The sequence below is a fragment of the Larus michahellis genome, chromosome 6 (assembly GCF_964199755.1).
Source record: "Larus michahellis chromosome 6, bLarMic1.1, whole genome shotgun sequence".
Classification (NCBI taxonomy): domain Eukaryota; kingdom Metazoa; phylum Chordata; class Aves; order Charadriiformes; family Laridae; genus Larus; species Larus michahellis.
The window spans coordinates 49,752,329-49,767,007 of NC_133901.1; the positions used below are offsets into that span (position 1 = coordinate 49,752,329).

Consider the following 14,679-nt stretch of genomic DNA (forward strand, 5'->3'; position numbering starts at 1 on the left):
GGGGATTTCTAGGCATCAGTAGAACTCCTTTTTGTTGCCACCTTGTGTACGTGCTGGTAGGCAGCAGCACCACCAAATTTCAGATCTAAACCTGCACTGACCAAAGAACAAGTGAGGCATGGAAGTCTGAAAGGGGGAAGGTTTCAGTTTCTGAGAAACTTTCACTGCCTCCTCAAATGATCAGTTAGCTAAAACCATGTTTGTTGTGAAAATTTCCACACATGCTTCTGTTATGTGGATCTATACTGCTGTCGAGACATAAACTTGTGAGGAAACAACCAAGCCGTATTGTGGCTAGTTGATGGCTGTGGTTAAAGATGGTGCTGGGTGGATGTGAATTTATGGAAACAGCATGCTGCTGAGCCCGTTGTGGCTGGGGCTTACCAGTCAAGGAGGACAACATGTGTCAATCCACTGCAGGAAACAGAATGAAGGGAAGTTCATGAGATATGCTGTATTTCTAAAAAGGAATCGTAGTTGACATTTCATTTGTCTGACCTTGCCTTCACTTGCCTTCATTTTGAAATCTTTCTGTCACAATGAATGGAGGCTCACAGTAAAATCCACTCCCTAACTGTTGACGCACATATATTTTATTTAGACTTTCTGATTTTTTGCTTATGCTATCTTAAGCCTGGATCCATTAGCAATTGCTACACAATGGCACTGGAAAAAAGAAAACAAATGTACTTCAATAGATAAGAATGCTTGCCTCTTACTACTCAAAATTATGAGAATTTTCTTATTTCAGGAATGACTCATGCCACATTGACACAAGTTATTTGCTCAGCTCAGTGGTTCAGCTGCTATTGTGTCTGATTTTGAGTATGCATGTGTTGCAGTATCTAATTTAGGGGAAAAAAGTATAACACTCACTTATGTATTGGAAATTATTTATGAGTTAATGGTACTATGGAGCCTGATTTGAGCTTCTAGGAGTGCCCTTTTATTTCAATGACTACAAACATTTGCAAATGTAATTAATAAAAAATGATTTGGAAGCATAGATGGAGATGAGACAAAGGAGCAGTATAAAATTTACTTCAAAGAAACATTCCACCTCTGCATTTGTAACTAGACTCTCCTTAAAGCTAAGTCCGTGGAATCGATGTCATCTGCCTCTGTAGGGATCTTCAGCAATCCCAAATTATTACTTCAGGGTTAGCTAAAAAATGTTCTTGCATTATTTACCAATGACTCATTTGTAACCATCTGCCACTCCTCTTCCTTGAGTAAATATTGGCAAATGTTGTTACTGCAAAAACAACAGTCAGCTCTACATCACAGCTTTCTCAGATACTGGCACAATGGCTGTGCCAGGATAAGGCAAAGAGCTTATCTGGAAGCTGTAAAACCCATCTGGGGCTTTCTCACACAATGTCAGTCAGAGTAACCCTAAAGCTGTGCCATCTGATGATGGAAAATCAGGACTGAGGCTAGGAAATAACAAAGATCTATCACTCAGTCATTTCAGTTGGACCAGAGGACCGAATCTGTGTTACCTTAGCTAAGAACAGTCTTCTGGCTTGAAGAAAAGAGCAAGGGCAGATGATGGTTCTGTGAAATCCATTGGGGTTCTCATCTCTACGGGAAGCTTTGGATGCTAGTGATGCCTGGTGTTCTTACTTTCTTCAGCAGGACCATGAAAGAGAAAAGACCACTCATATATATATATATATATACTCATATATATATGAGACCATATATATATAAAAGACCACTCATATATATATATATATTACTTTCATGCTGTGACATGCAGTTGTATCTAATTTCCATGCTTTTAGCTTCTCCTTCATCTTCATTGTAGAATTGTGAAATCCTCTGTGACCTGATGCTGTATATAGATTATTCAAGAAGTGGCATCTTGGTATAGAACAGCAGACAATACTTTTTCCCTACTTTTATGAGTCGGTCTGTTTTTTAAAACCTAGCAGAATATCTTTGCTGCATTCTTACTTAGAAAGCAGTGATCCAAAATTATATCTTAATTGATTTGGCACTTACCAGCTTTCCCAAATAAGACATTACAAGATCCTTAATAGCTGTGCTTTTGAGGCTTAGTAGTGGACTGTCACCTTCTGTTTGCTTTCAAGGTAACCTTTCATGTTCACTACATTTTCAGAACACTTTGAATATGTGCCCAAAACCACCAAAGACATTAATCCTGCCCCTTCAAACTTCAAAGGCTATTTCAGTCACTCTTTCCTGAGCAAGTGAGGTTGTTGGAAGAGGATGATTTGTCTAAGTGTCTTTCTTCCCTCTACACTGGTAGTTAGTCAATGCATACCCAGTACTGTCCAATGCAGCATGGAGTGCCCTGATATTTAGCTTGGCTACTGGAAGCAGTAAGGTTATGTGATCCTTTGTGTAGCTTCACCCTGGCTAAAATTCTCGGCTTCATGTTTGGCCTGGTCATGCTGAATAGTGTCAGTAGGGTGAAGTGCTGCCTAGCCAACAAGAGGAAAAAATATACATTACTCTTTCATACTGATTCTGGTGGATTCTGGTGGTAGGTATTGAGTCTTAGCAAACTGGCTTTTCAACAAAGAAGAAAAAGTGATATGGAAGTCTGCTACATCCTTCTTGCTACACACAGGCCTAGAAAACAAGCTTTTCTTCTAAGACTTAAAACTTGCTTGCACATGAAGAAAAATTTCTTAAGAGACAGCAGTGCTATTGCTGGGTAATATGTAGACCTAGTTTGTGGAAATTAGAACTTTTTTTGTTTGGGGGGATTATGGGATAATGGGATAATTCTGAGAAATAGGCAGAAGGAAATATTTAAAGACCAAGTTACAGACTGCTGGCTGACCACAGCTTGAAAAGTAGGGCTACTGACATGGTGTGTGGAAAAGCCCATTTAAAACCACGCTTAGCCTGATTTAGAGTGATGTGGAATGAAAATCCACAGTAAATACCCATAATCCATATTAAAATATTAGATCAGGGACTTGTATCAGAACCCTTGCGTTATTATGTAAGTGCTGAAAGGCTTTGCCTGCTATCATTGCAAAGAGGGAATAAGACTAATTTTGGGAGCTTGAAAGATTTTGCAGGACAGAATTAAGGTATGCTGGTCTAGCTCTGTGTTCTTGTTATTGTGGTGCAGCATGTGAAAGTGAAATGCAGACGTTAGCAATATTATAACCATGCAGGTTTGTCTTCTGTTTGCTTAGGCTTCCCTGTGGAAGATCATTGAAACACATAACATCACAATACAGTTACACAGAGTTCAAGTATGTTAATATTTTGCAGACTTCTGTATCCCTTCTCTCCCCTCTGCCATCAACCTGTAAAATCATGGACTTTTCTTTGAGATTCATGAGATTTTTTTCATTTCTTTCTTTGTTTTGTTTAAGGAAACACCTGTGTCATTTTGCTTTTTTCTCTGAAACCTTGAGGGGTACAATTGTTCTTGTAAATGAAAGCTTAAATCCATCTGGGCTTTAAGCAAAACACCAATTATCATTACAAGTTCTCGTAGCTTTTGTTATGCTGCTTTAGTATGAATGGTATTATTTCTAACTAAACATTCTGTTAAATACCATTGGTGCTTCCTTTGGTGCTAGAAACTCACCGAAAACTAGCTTTTTCCGCAGTACAGGATTCTTGTTGACTAGGCTGCTTGGTTTAAATCAAGACTTATCTGTGAACCTGAGGGAGATGTTGAGGTGAAGAAAGACAAAAACATTGCAGGTTCAAGCCTCATATCTTTGCATGCTGAGAATGATAAGTGAAATGGGGAGCTAATTTTAAAGTTATTTTCTATACTTGACACACCAGCCCCAGCTGAGAAACGTAATTACAGTTGATTTAATTGATGTGCCATGATCTTTCCCAATATGATAAAAAGCATTTAAGTGTCTTGGTGACACTGGGATAAAGTTGTCTTAGGAAGCACTCTATGGTTTTATTTATCAATATCAGGGATGCAGAAACACTGTTTGGCCTCTTTGTATACAGATAATAGGAAAAAACCTGCACATTTTTGCTGGAAATCATTTTCTGTTTCATGTCAACATTTACCTGTTCTGTAAGTATGCAGGCTTGCATCATAGCCATTTCTCAAAGCTGTCATTATTCTCCTCCTAATTCCACCAAGAACAATGTCAGCCAAAGGAAGAGTTCAAAGTCGCTCTGACTGTTGGTATTTGCAACCAGTCACCAAGCAGTGTACTAAAGGCTTGTAGTACCACATGGGAACGACCACTCATGAAATCTAATTCCTCATTCCTTTTGGTTTATATAGCTTTTAGCTTGTTTCTTAATTTAAAAAATATTGATAATGGCTAACTGGGAGCGTTCATAATGTTTTTATATGAACATCTATCTTCACAACCACTATGCCATTTCTTAATGCATTAACTGCCCTTACAGATTCCAAATGGAGGCTCATCTCCATGCCCATTTCCTTTTTGTTGGAATTACCTGTTTTAATTAGTCTAAATGCCTGAAGAGTTTTATGTCTTCATACACCACTAAGCTTATTTCCCTTCTGAGCATACAAATAGGTACAGAATACGTGACATTGCAATGTTGTTCACCTGGCTTGGTAGTGCAGATTTGCGGCAAACTCAATTAAGGCATCAATTTTAGGCTATGCTGATGATAATAAATTCCCCACTTAATAGAAGTTATGCTTTGATGGTTTTTCACGTCATTTTAATTAATCAGTATAAGTGCTAACAAAACAATGAAGTGGTTTGAGTCATAGAAAATAACTGTCTTCTCCTAAGTACTGTGCAAGAAAGAGTAACAGCGCTTACCAGATGGATGCATAAGTTAATGTGGCTTCCCTGAGTTTACCATTTTCAGCTTTTTTTAATATGTATTTTCATTAGTCGTAGGAATGTGTCTTGAAAATGAAGTAAAAATACTAAAAGCGTGAAAGTCTAATGCAAAAAGTTAATGCTTAAATTGTCTAATTCCAGTCAATAGAGGATGTGATTTTGTTAGTATGATTAATTCTTATTGAATAGTCTTCTACTATGCCTTGAAATGGAAGTCACTACTAAAGCCAAGAAACTACACAGAATGTGTCCCTTTGCTTCCATCGTGGCTTTGAGAAGCAGAGGAGACAAGTTGTCTGGCTTTTGCAGGATGTGTAGGGCTTCCACTCTCAGTGCACATCAGCTTCGGAAGCAAAACTGGGACCGCAGGCATTCCTCCCGCGGTCAGTGATTGAGCTCCATTTGATGCGTGGAGCAGGGGAAAGTTGCAGCCAATTTGATGACTAGTTACCAGTCCACACGAAGCTGGGAGTGTTGGCTATTTGTTTCTTGTAGGCTTCACTTGAGTGCAAGCACTATCTAATTAGACATGGAGAGATTTGTGAAGTTATATTCCCTTTGCTTACTCAGTCGACACTTGGAGCATGAATCTTTTAGCGGATATCGATGGGACTCTAGCTTATGAGGGAGAAGGTTGTGCGTCTGGCATGCTCAAGGTCATGTCGTGGATTCACGTGTTTGTGGGAAAGTGCAGAGCTGCTAGGCAGCTGCCCAGACAATGTGCATTGCTGCCATGTCTGCTCCTTCTGAAACCCCACAAACAAGGCACAGCAAAGAGCTAAAGGAAAAACCTGGCACTGCAAATACGTGAAATGCAGACTCTGTGGCCGAAGTGGGAAATTGCCTAAGCTGAGGTCTAACTGAGTGAGTCATATGCTCAGAGCAATGAGACTTGACAGGTCTTAAGTGAGGAAAGTCCCTGTGGGGCTCTTCAGAGAAAGAGCACTATTGCTACAGCAGTTTAGTTCCTTCTCAGCCTCTTGCTAGAGTTGCAGCCTAGCTTTGAAACTATGACTTGCAAATGCTTGCAAAACATAAACTGCATCAGAAATTCATACTACCATTTTGTAGCGTCTTAATGTGTTCACTGATAGCTGTCTTTGCACGCGTTTGATCTCATTGAGGTATATTTCTATTTCATGACAATCTGGACTTCAGCGTAAGAGACAGTTGCCAGATTCTGCCTCTGGAACAAGTACTTGGTACCTGTGAGATTCAATGTGAGCAGCTGGCATTGAGGAGGACAGGGATGAATCTTGAAAAAGATTCTCCTCAGAGGAGGAGGAGGAGGAGAAGAGGGACTTGATCTTGAAAAGAAATTGAAAGTCCTGCTGTTTTATTCATTAGAACATAATCTAGGCAAACAGGATTTGTAGAGGTTTTTTTTTAATGTGGGACTCTTTAGAATGTATTTTATTTTTGGTAAAATAGCTGTTTGAAAAATGACGTGCAACATAAATACCATTTCTGAATTTGGCTCCAGCTGAGGGAAGACACATGCAGAAGAGATGGAAAAAGATGCATAATGAGGAATCTGACCTTAACTTACTCCCTTGCTGGGTGCATGCTCTTTTACTCAAGAGAGGCCCATAAATAATAGCTTTTTTTAAAAAAATTAACTTAATTTTTTTAAACATTTAATTTAAATCACCAATACATTTGAATAAATATGTTTAGCCATTCCTTTCTGACTAACAACTGCCATGGTGTTTGGTTCCCCAGTACCGTGCTGTTAAAGCAATTGCAGGCTAATCTGTTTTACACCTACCTGAGTTTTGTCAGTTCCAAGTGGTCAAGCAAGTCCTACAGCTTAGTTTTATCCCTCTCCTGTCACAGAGGCAGAGAAATAGCCCTGCTGCGAGTCTTGTTCAATGCTGAAATTGCTCTTGAGTCTCATTAATATAATGAATCAATCTGTTCTCCTGAACTGGCATGTTTTATGTCTCTTACCCGTATATGTTCTTAGTCTCTACTCCCTAGGAAGACACTGCTATTTAGGGATCAAATCTATCCAGCAAAGTAAAATGAAGTGATTTTTTCCCACCTCTTTATATATTTTTCTAGCTAAGGAGTATTCCAAGCAGCATTCTAAATTATTCAAGACACTGTAGCCTGTGGAATTTTCAATCTGTTGGAAACAGCTGAAAAATAAAAACCACATGCTCCACTGGCTTTGCATACAAGAGTCTGCATTTTAAACCAGAGCTGCTGCGTACACTGTAGCTTGTGCCTGTGTCGTTCGGTGTTGACATCTGCATTATGATGAGGGGAATTATTCAAAGCCAAATTACTATTCAGGGTGGTGGTGTGAAACAGTGAAAATGAGATTGCTAGAGGGGAAAATATATGCAACAGTTTGTATAGTTAGGAAAGAAAATCGGCCTCATTTGCTGAAGCACTGCTTTCCTCTTTAGCGGAGTTTAACCCCTTTACAACAGCTAAAATAAAGCTGTGACATGTTTCATGACAAAATGCAAGTGTTTTCTATGCACTTTTTTAACTGACGTAGTTATATTGTTTATGGACCTAATCTGAAAATGTCCTGTAGGGCAGTAAATACTTGGTTTAGACACTTGTTGGAACAGTGGGAATAATTTGCATCAAATAGTAAAATATGATGAAAATCACCACTTTTCCTCTTATTAAGCTGTAAACACATTGATTTTATTTTGTTGTTGTGTATATAAAGACTTCTTCAACAAATGCATTTTGATCCTTAGTGAACTGGGCCCATGCATTGTGAATATTCTGCCACATCCTTATTGGTTAGCTTCATAGCTTGGGATATTAATTTCTGTCCCGAAAAACATTTTCTACCTTATCTAACCAAGATGGTCTGACTTGTGAATACTGAAATATAGTGTTAGAACTAGCAGTTTGTTTCTACAAGTTTGTGCTAGCCTATATCTGGAAAGTCATCCTTGCCTTGGACCCTACCTCTGCAGAGCTTCAGGAAAAGAAAAATCCATAGATTATAAATTCCTTCCTGCACTTAAAAGTTATCTACAATAGCCATAAATTAAAGAGCTTCTCTGTAAATCTTGGTCAGAAATCCAGGTTTGCATATCACATCCCGCCCATGAAACAGGCTATTTGGAGCACATCGCTGTTTCACAGATCATTGGCAGAGCAAAATTCGCACCCATTCTTGAAGGGTTTATGCCAAAATATAACTCTAGCCTAATTTGCTGCCTCGGAGTCCCCCCTCCTTTTTCTTATATTGTCTGTCCAGTTATTTTACAAAGTGGCTTCAGTATCTCAGGTCTAGGGAGGAGTGATAGTGTTCCCATTTAATTTCTTTACTTCTTGAATTGTATGCCAGACCAAACACTGGCGTATGGACACATTTGAACTGTATGCTAAATAAGTAATACACACTTGCTTTCTCCTTGAAGGCTGTTTGCTTATCTGCAGTTTAGCTTCACTTCCCTGTCTTTTAACTGGTGTCAATAACAGCTTTTATGTGTCTTTTATGCGAGATTTTACAGGAGCTCACAAAATTCATTATTGACCAAAGAGATGATTCTGAGGAAACAACAAAGAACTGGAAATTCGAATTTAAGAGCCGAGACAAATTGGCTAATGCTTTTAAGTCTGGCTTTACTTTTATTAATATTGGGTTTGTTGATTTATTGAGTCTTTATGTAAACAAACAAAAACCCCTGAACTGAGTTGTTTGTTTTCCACCAAGATGATGTTTTTATAAATGTACATTCACAATAGAGGAAAGAAATTAATTGTTACAATTCTCTGATTATTTGGGAAGGGATTATAATAAGAAGATACTTGGGGTTTTTTTGATAAAAGAAAAGATAGTGAAGAACCAGATTTTCTTTAAAATCTTCTCTTTGTGGCACATAGTATCATTTCTTCTAATGGAATTCTGCACTTTCCTTCTTATATGCTGTTCTTATGTGCCGTTTTTGTGTAAGAGTAGAAATGTTTATCCAGTCAATAGATAAATGTTGCAACTGTTAAACATGTTTTTAGAGATGAACAAACACAGGAGCAGAAAGGAGATACACACATTAGAGTAGGTCCCGTGCTGAAGAGACCAGGACTACAGCCAAAGAGTACCAGAGATACACCTCTGGCTCTTGCAGTGTGTGTAACTACTCTTAGACTGACCACCTGATACTGAGGTTTGAGAACTGAAAGTTTGATAGCTGAATAGCGATGATCTGAAGAAGTTATGAGCTATGTAAGTGCTATGAAAGGCACAATAAGCTTTGATCTCAGAGACTTGGAAAATCAGTTGTCCATGATGAAAGACTCTGATAGATGAATTAACTTACAGGAGCCAATAATTGAGTGTTTGCACTAAGGTGCAGAGTTCTGTTTTCATACATTTGCTGGAAGATACCAGTTCTCTGGACCCTGTTCAGTGCTCCAATAATACATGTTAAATATCCCCCATTCCTGCGGCTTTAATAACCTTCCCACAGATGCTGGAAGGCTGCCACGCAGAGTGCAGCCTGGGCAGGAACAGTAGGAGCTTCTTCGTTAAACTTCCTTCTCCAGCAGGGCTCGAAGATGACAGCTATTTAGTCCCCATCTTTTGCATGAAAGAGATTTTTCCTGTTTAATGCCATCTTGAGTTTATGTAGCATATATTAATAGGTCAAATGCATCTTGTTGAGGAAATTAATTACTTAGCTGTTAACTCATTTCATTTGTAACTGAATGCTTTAGAAAAATTTCATCTATCCTAAATTGTCTTCACATTTTCAGTCAGAATTTATCCTGCAAGCAAGAAGAATCTTCTTACTTATCCTTGGCATCTGAACCGCCAACTTTTGTAAAAGGTTCTGTTCTAGAAATAATTTTGGAAATTACTGAAGATCATGAAAATTATCTACCTCCTCCCTTAACTTCTGATTCAATGCTGATTGCCACAGTTTAACCTCATTTGCTTTCAAAACGTCTTATATCCTATACTTGTGGCAGAAATTACTATAAAAGGAACAAGTGATTTGGCATCATTTTAGAATGTAACTGATCCATAAAGAAGATCAACTGAGTAATTTTTGTGTGCTGTGCTCTTGTAATAGTCTAACAGAGTATATAGCAAACCTATTTAAATGTTACAAAACCAGTTTCTAATGGGGGTAGGTAATTTGTGAGAAATGCACAATATCTCAGGCATTCTGACTGATGGCATGTTTGTTTGACATCTGCAGAATGAGATGAAATAAGTGTTCAGTTTTGATTTGGAAAAGTAGAATTTACTTTTTTAAGCAATACTGAGTTCTCTTCATATGTCAAGGAGAAAGTAATCTTTTAAGTTCTCTTTAATGGAACTATGAACTAGGATTTGTTATCTTTACCATCTATTTCACATTTCTCTTACAGCAAGGTATTTTTAAAAAAATATTTATATAAATTTGATAAATTAGAGCCTGAAAAACCATTTCTTATCTTACAATGTACGTTTTCCAGTCACAGGTGTTTTAACGGCTTCATATTTCCCAGATCCAGAATGATAAGGATTCCTGATGTTTGGGTCATGGGCTTTGTAAAAATTGGTGACAAATTACAACACAGATGAGACATCTGTAGCAAAGAGGTGTGCAGACTTATTTGTTAAACATATGCAAGTGCTTTCTGGCTGGATGTTAATCTTTGTTACACCTAATTTGATATTGTAATGCAATGCCATTTTTATTTTCAGGGTGGGACAACTTGAGCGAACTGATAAGATTTGTCTTTCTAGCTGTGCGTTGATGGCTGAATAGGTTACAATAATTACTCAATGTAAAATCAGTTGTGTTCTGAAAATGTTCATACACCTTCTGATGGAAGCGCATTGTCGAAAGTCATTTGACAGTACTTCACTTCCCTGCATGAACATATCAGATGTCAGATGCAAAGACCCATGAAAAAATAAATTATAAAAAGACTTTTGGCTATTACCTGAGTGTGTCTGCATTACCATCAGAAAGCAGTCAAGGGCCGAGTTCCCCAAGCACCTGTAGAAACTTTGTGGGTGTTGTCATGAAGTTACAACTTTCAGCACCCAAAATCCAAGAGATTAAACGAATTCAAAGCAAATTGCAGTATGTTGTTGCAACTTGGGTCCAACAAAGTACTCGTCTCTGTCTGTGTGTAGTATGTAATGGAAGTGGTCTGGAAAAGACTGCCCAAGTGTGAGTGCCAGAAGACCTCAGTGCCACGTTGGGATGCCACCTCCAGCCTCACTGGTGTCTCCAGCCCAGGAGGAGTAACGAACACTTCGCAGCAACACTTTGCTGCCCTCAGGCCAGAGCACTGAGCTGGCTCATACTTAGACGTGGCCACACGACCTGCGGTCAGTATTTTCAAAATAATATGAAAATTAATATTTTCGTAGGCGGGGGTTTACAGCCTCGCATCACTGCGGGTGTCTGGGGTGTCCCGGGGCACGGGCACCTTCCCCTCCCCGGGGGTTCTGCATTACAACACGCTCGCCCGGCCAGCCTGCCCCAGCCTGGCCCGCCCGCCTCGGTCCTCGCTCGCCCAGCCGGCCGGGGGCTGCCCTGTGCTACCGCCCCCCGGTCCCGCCGGGGCGAAGCGCGGGCGCCCCCAGCGGAGCCGCCGCCGCCGCCGCCGTGCCGGGAGCGGGGGTGCGGGGGTGCGGAGAAGGATGTTCCCAGCAAATGCTCTGAAGTGGCAGCAGTTGGCGGACACGTTTTAATGATCTAGCGCTTTAGAGCGGCTCAGGGGAAGATCACTGTCATCGCTCCCACTTAAAGCAATTATAACAGTTACTCTTCTTAGGTAAGATTTAGGATTGTCGTGTTTGCTCGTGTTTTATATGCCAGTTTATCTTTGCCTGTGCTATTTTAGTCGAACTCGTGCATTGTTGGAGGAAAACGGTAATGTACTGTACTGTGCTTTTGCAGTTTCTTCTTAAACACTTTTCCTGCTGTTTCCATGCCTTCCTGTGAGCGTCACATGAAATAACTGGCCTTTTTTGTTGTTCACGAAGGCTTTGTTGTGACAAGGGCTTCTCATCAGGGCAGCATTCTGTCTCTTCTGCTGCCATGAAGAGTGCTGGCGTTGCCTGAAATCTAGGTAAGTCAGGAAGATGCAAGATGATAAATGTCAATGAGGAATCACAGCCTTGTTTGGCAGGGTCACAGTAGGAAGTGCGGGGTTATATACGTAAATGGCTGAGTACCTACTGTTTATCCCCTGCTCACCTTTTCATAAGTACTGAGGTGGAAGGGGAGCAAAGGTAATGGTATAAATAAAACCACTTCAGTGTGATTTATGTGCACAGGCTCAGTAAATTGTTTGTGCGTCGGCTGCGAGCGACAGCATCTCCTTTTCTGAGGCTGTTGCCCCATCTAGTGGCAGTTGTGTGTGTTGGGCACTGCGAGAGGCGACGAGATGCTGGCGCATCCTCACAGTCTGGGTTGTGGGTTGCAGGCACATAGCTTAAACACAGATGCGAACAAAAGCAAACGCGACCCATCCAAGTTCGAGTGTATCTAGGCCAATCAATGAAAGACTTAATTACTTTTTCTTCAGATGGTCATAAAAGTTTTAATAGAGTATAGTGGCATTTAAAGACAGGCTCCCTATCTGCTGGGAGCTTTGTAGGTGTGAGATTGTTTCCTGTAAAAAGAGAGATGAAGTTGGCCCAAACAAGTAGGACTAACTCTCAAAATAAGAATTCAAATGCTTTTGCAGATCATTCAGTAAGAAAGGCGTCTTTTGGAGGGTGGGGACTTTCCTCAGTGCTATATTTACATTCTCCCTTTAAAATATTATTTCTCTGATAGCTCACAAATCTCCAAATTGATCTGATTACTCGTATCTTTGATCTGAGGGCTTTTAAATTTTATTTCTGTTACTGCATCTGTATAAAGACTGTCTTGATGGATCTTTGTTTTCATAGCAAGATTCTGTAACTAAAAATACAAGACTAACAGTTCTGTTTGGCAGTGGTTTTGTTAATATGAAAAATGAGCCATTGGCTACCGTGCAGTGATACCAACAACATGCTGGGCTACTGGTAACCTTATAAGCAAGAATGCTTTTTGCCATTTGAAGAGCCCAAAAACTGTAATTTTAGTTGTAGTGGCTGGACAAGTGTAACAGATACCCAGACAATGAAAAAACAATAATTAAATAGCATCTGATCTTGATTGTCCCTGTAGAAAGCAGCAGATATATCTACCTCTCAGGCTGTTGAATGCAGGACCTCAAATGCTGGAGATTTGCAGGACCCTTTGATATTAAGTCGGTGAAATACATCACACGTATATATATATATGTAAAAACTTCAGTCTTTGTCATGAATGGTTGGTAGGAAAAAATGTAGCAGAAAAGCTCAAATATTTGTGAAATTCAGGTCTTCTTACCACACAGTCTTTGTAACTGTAAAATTGTCAATCAGGGAAAGATGATTAACTTATTTAAAGCAATGTAGTCAAAACTATAAAACCAATGTAGTGAAAATTATAAAATTTCATTATACCTGCATACTTGTCTCCTCTCTTATGCTGGCACAAAGTCTATCAACATAAATGCCAGCACAGGTATGTATAGCCTGACACTTTGGTCAGTTTTCATTGAGATACTGTATCTAGTTCTTGAGAGGTCTTTAAACATTGCGGCCTCCTGACATTTTCAATGCTGCAATTAATAATAAATCTTTTTGTTATTATTGCAAGTGCATTGATTCAAAAGACTGCTGACATAGATCACAGTCAAGTGACAAACTTTATTTTTAAGCTTTGCGATTCAAAGCACTCATACAGTAGCATCCTTGGGAGGCTGGAATCCGCTCTCTTTATCTCCTTCCCACCATTTGTCAGCTTATATGTTTGACAGCTCTGTTGCCTCTGAACAGTCAGTATTTTTCCTGTCCGTGTGATTGTTTTCATGCTTCAGGAGGACATATGTGTACGTTAAGACTAGAATATGACTGTTAAAGCAAAAGTTGTTCCAAAATTTTTAGAGTAAAGCTAGTAGCTTACATAATTTCCTCCATAAATTTTCTGAAAGTCCCTTTAGTGTATGTGTTGTAAGGCTGTGTTGACCATCTAAAAATATTTCCATATCCTGGTTTCAGCTACAGAATATGTTAAATTTCTCTAATTTGCCCCCCTGGGTAATAAACAAAAGAGCTCTTGATACTGCATTTCTTAAAACAAGTCTATTGTAAATGAAGGTTACAGTTATTATAAGACAGAAGTGTCCTTAGGTGCAAGAATATTTCATATGTAGGATAAGCCTATTTGCAGTTGGGTTGTTCTGGAAAAAGATTTCAAATTTATCTGTTTACATCTAGTTTGAAATGAAATCAGCAATAGTTTGTTCTTAAAGATGATACATAAAATGTGATGTCTGTGATCAAACACACTTGATCCCAAATGCAAGGTATATAAGGGAAATTAAACAGCCAATCTTAGATTCAGTGTCTCCAGTGATCCTTTATAAAACTGAATATTTCTGAATATTTCTGTTGCGCCCAGTCTTCACATGATGGCCTCAATGAGAATTTCCACCCTGTGTTTTTGAGGGATTCTTCCACCTCAGTTTCCACCCCCGCACCCCATTTGGCATTCAAAGCAAAATCAAACACCCAAACAAGGATGCCCAGGACATATTCTGTGAAGAATCACAATTGTAAAATGACAGCTAAGATCCTTCCAGAAATAAAGCAGAAGCTATTAACCACATAAGGAGGCAAAAATGTCTTCCCACCTGAGTGATGGCCCTTGAATTCTGTTGCTGATTTAAGTCTGATAGTTTCTCTCATTTTTCTGGAAGATTATTAGTCAGAATCATTTCTGAGACAAAGCAAGCTACTTAATCGAGCTACTTAATCAAGCTGCTTAAACTGCTTGTTGTCCTGCAATGTTGGCTCAGGTTCTGCCTAACAAGTTCTAGAGCA

The 14,679-nt window shown here is 39.3% G+C and overlaps 1 protein-coding gene across 5 annotated transcripts in view; it reads left to right on the plus strand.

Annotated features, from left to right (window-relative positions):
- Positions 1-14,679, plus strand: part of CAMK2G (calcium/calmodulin dependent protein kinase II gamma) — a 254,088-nt gene that overhangs the window by 28,444 nt on the left and 210,965 nt on the right. The window contains exon 1 of one of the 5 annotated variants that reach the window (XM_074591310.1): positions 11,406-11,549. The exons of the other annotated variants lie outside the window; for them this stretch is intronic. The gene's annotated coding sequence lies outside the window, so the exon portion shown is untranslated. Of the gene's footprint in view, positions 1-11,405; positions 11,550-14,679 lie in introns of those variants that run through there. 5 annotated transcript variants of the gene reach the window in all.